Genomic DNA, 4003 nt, shown 5'->3' with positions numbered 1-4003 from the left:
GTGGGGTGGGTTGCAGGACCCAGAAGGCACCTCAGACCATGGAGAGAATATCTTGGGTTCCTGATATCCCCAGGAGCCAGGTCCAGGGAACACTCAATTCCTAGAGCCACTGTCTGTGTTGGGTGCTGTCTGTGACAAGGAATGTGAATGAATTTCCAACTGAAGGAATTTAGCCAATTTTCTAGGCTAGAAATCTTTAGGTTACTGACCCCCAAAGAGTGACTCTGATGCAGAGGAGTGGATGGGCTCTAGAACTCAGGGAAGAAAAGGCAGAGCCCCACATACCAGGGCCAGGTGAGGAGCAGCAGGTCTGTAGGAACAGGCATGGAAGTGATAGCCCTGCTGCCTCTACCCTTACCCTCAGCAGAGTCCAGTCATGACATCTTAACATTAAAAATAACAGATTCCTGGAGCTCTTCCTTTTTTTTCTCCCTCATTAACATTTTCATTCTGAAACAAAGAACAAAGCTTATCCATGCTTTTCAATTAAAAAAATAAAGCTATGCTGTGTTACCAAAAACATAAATTTTCTTACTTTAATATATTCCAACATGTAAATATAACCAAAGATACTCCTGTAAAAATATAATGTTATTTTTATTAGTTAAGATATTGCAAAATAAGGGAACATGAGTATCTTGTAATCCTACCCACTTCAGTCATCCCAAGTGAGCTCTGCATTGAGCTTTCCTTCAGGTTTTGTGTGTTTGAATTCTCCAGCAAACACCTGGATAGGACTCTACAGAGGCTCAGAGCTCCCAAGGCTTGAACAACTGGGACTCAGGCCACTTAATGTCTCACTGAGATAGGAAACAGGGCACAATAGCTTCCCTGACTGCATGGGAGGGAACCCAGAGTGCCACTCTCATTATGGGTTGAGTCAGTTCCCCATAAAGTCATGTTCTCACCCTAACCTCTGTGACTATGTATGTGGACTCATCTACAAGTAGGATCATCAAAGATCAAATTAGTGAATGTGAGGTCAACCTGAACCAGGATGGGTCTTAATCTACTATGACTGGAGTCCTTACAGAGACAGGAAGATTAGAGAAATCTGTGAGCAGGAACAGAAGGAGACAGACAAAGTCAGCTGACAAGGTATGTTGGTTTGTATAAATTATGTCCCCCAGGAAAAGCCATATTCTTTAATGCAATCTTGTGGGAGCAGACATACTAGTGTTAAGTTGGAACCTTTAGATTAGGCTGTTTCCATGGAGATATCACCTACCCAACTGGGTGATGACTTTGATTGGATAATTTTCATGGAGGTGTTACCCCACCCATTCAGGATGGGTCTGAATTAAATCACTGGAGCCATATAAATGAGCTGACAGACAGAAGGAGCAGAGAAACTGAGAGTGACATTTTGAAGAGGAGCTGCAGCTAAGAGAGGACAAAACACCCCAAGAGTCACATTTTGGAGAATGCCATTTTGAAATGCAACCTGGGAGCAAGCAGATGCCAGCCATGTGCCTTCTGAGCTAACAGAGGTTTCCTGAATGCCAATGGCCATCCTTCAGTGAAGGTACCCTATTGTTGATGCCTTACGTTGGACATTTTATGGGTTTAAGACTGTTACTTTGTAACCAAATGAACCATCTTTATAAAAGCCAAATATTGTAGTTGGTAGAGTTAGGGTAACTTGTTTCAGTGAAGGTGAGTACATTCCATGGCAAAGTATGCAATGTCTCCAAAGAGGAAGCTAGAGTGGGTTTGCTGTAGGGTTTGGCCTTAAGCTGGGTGACTTATGCTGGGAGGTCTTGAGAAAGCAAGGCTTTTTTCTATAATGGCTGATGTCAAGAAATGGTAGCAATTTGATGAATGGGTTTACTGACTTTTAGCTAGGATATGGGAGGTATGAAGTAGGGTTAATGTTGTCATTTGTAAGGAAGGAGGACCACCCATATTATCCAAGAAGGGAATGTTTTGGAACTTGTTAGAAATATAACTTCTCAAGAACCACCTCAGACCTCCTCAATCAAAAACTCTCTGGGTTAGGACAGCAAGCTCTGGATAGGCCTTCAATGCAATGTTGACATGCCCAGAGATTGAGAATCACAACTTACTTCAATGCTCTAAAAATGGGGCACAGTTTAATATTTAATGCCACATCATATTTAGAATTGTCTTGCCCATTAGTTGTGGTGATAGGTCTTCATTTTATATGAAAAACAGAGACTATGACTTGTGTAGGGAATAGTATACAGAGATGGTAGAAGGCCTTATTTATTGAGAAATGCTCAGAACTAATGAAAACAACAAGCAGTATTAATGATACTTGGTCTCCTTGCATCTCCAAACATTATTTTTTGAGGGTGGAGTAAAATCCTATTTCACTTTAAGATACTTGATGTAATAGGCATTTTAGAACGATAATGGGGAGAAGTTTTTCATCTCTATGTCAAATGGTTTCAAGCCTTGAAAAATAAATCTAACTTCTCTTCTTCTTTTCATTCTTAGAAATCAAAGTTAGCTTTTTTCAACTTGGCAAGAATAAATTTTCAAGGGACTTTGAAGTCCAGGTAAGTTTAATACCATCATGACATTGTGTAATGGGCATGAAAAAGACAGTAATAAAATTTATTTCAATTACTTGTAACTTATATTTGACTATTTGCAATTGTGAAGTAGAGATTATTTGTTTTTCCCAAAAAGCTCATAAAAAGTCCTAACTATTGACTATTGAACTAGTAACCAGATGCCCTCTAATTTAAAATTCCTCTTTTTAAAATGAAAGATGATAAATGGAACTGAGTAAAGGATTGTTGGAACACTGTACAAACTTTACAAGTTTTTGGTAAATCTAATATAATTCCAAAATAGAAAGTTTATTACAAAAATTTCAAAAGAAAGAATGAAACGCCATCTTTGTTTATGCTTCTGAGTGTATGGTGGGGATGGTTTTCCCATTATACCCTCTGGAGTTGGGCAACCTCATATAAACATAAACTACATTTCCTAAACCTTCTGGACTCTCATTTCATCTACTTGCATAATTCCCTACAGAAATTAAGCTAATTTGATATAGCTTTATATGAATTTGATAACTCAGAGAGCAGATATTCTATCATTAATTTCCCCTTTAAAAATAACTTTTGGTGTAATTTTATGTGAGCAAACTTTCCTTTTCTCTTGAGTCCAGTTGAGGACAACTTTCCTTAAAGCTAAACATTTAAATGTCTTTGCAAAGCATTCAGAAATTCACCTCAGATATTAAATTTGTTACCATTGATGTTTTCACATGTAAATTTGTCCTTATAAAAATTATTGGGAAACTGTAATAGCACTCACTAAATGCACAGTTACCTTTAATCAATGTCTCAGTCAAGAGAATCATCAGCCTCTCAAGATGTTCTAGTCCCAAGTTAAATAGACATATTGCTATGAGTCCCAGACATCTATACTATGAGAAAAATGAGTATATCACCTTTCTGTATGTTTTTTTCTAGCTAAATTCCACAAACTATTAGAAAAATTGTAGATGGATTCAACCTGACTTAATTCTGCTTTCACTTAGTTGTGGAATTGGAAATCCTACAGGTTTAATAGTAGACAGATATACCCTGATATAACGCTGCTTTCATTTGGTTGTGGAAAAGGAAATGCTACAGATTTAAAGGTTTAATGTTTGAAATATTTTCCAGTAAGTTTATGCCTTTTCAAGCTCAGTTCTCAAATTTTGCTGTGCATGAGTGTTTTAGTTTGCTAATGCTGCAGAATGCAAAACACCAGAGATGGGGTTTATTTCACTACACAGTTACAGTCTTAAGGCCACAAAGCATCCAAGCAATCAGGTACCTTCACCGGAGGATGGCCAATGGCCTCCGGAAAACTTCTACTAGCTAGGAAGGCAGCTGGCATCTGCTCCAAAGCTCTGGCCTCAAAACGGCTTTCTCCCAGGACGTTCCTCTCTAGCAAGCTTGCTCCTCTTCAAAACATCACTCCCAGCTGCACTCTGTTCCTCTCTTTGAGTCAGCTCATTTATATAGCTCCACCGATCAAG

General features: G+C 38.6%; 1 long non-coding RNA gene across 1 annotated transcript; it reads left to right on the top strand.

Annotated features, from left to right (window-relative positions):
* The first annotated feature begins 1463 nt into the window (after positions 1 to 1463).
* On the top strand, positions 1464 to 2603 carry LOC119525646. The gene is made up of 2 exons (XR_005214984.1): positions 1464 to 1525; positions 2461 to 2603. It is a non-coding gene; the product is annotated as an uncharacterized LOC119525646 (long non-coding RNA).
* The last annotated feature ends 1400 nt before the right edge of the window (positions 2604 to 4003 follow it).

The sequence above is a fragment of the Choloepus didactylus genome, assembly GCF_015220235.1.
Source record: "Choloepus didactylus isolate mChoDid1 chromosome 25 unlocalized genomic scaffold, mChoDid1.pri SUPER_25_unloc2, whole genome shotgun sequence".
In the NCBI taxonomy this organism is placed as follows: Eukaryota; Metazoa; Chordata; class Mammalia; order Pilosa; family Megalonychidae; genus Choloepus; species Choloepus didactylus.
Note: the sequence above shows the minus strand (reverse complement) of the source record. Positions and strands in the feature narration are given on the sequence as shown.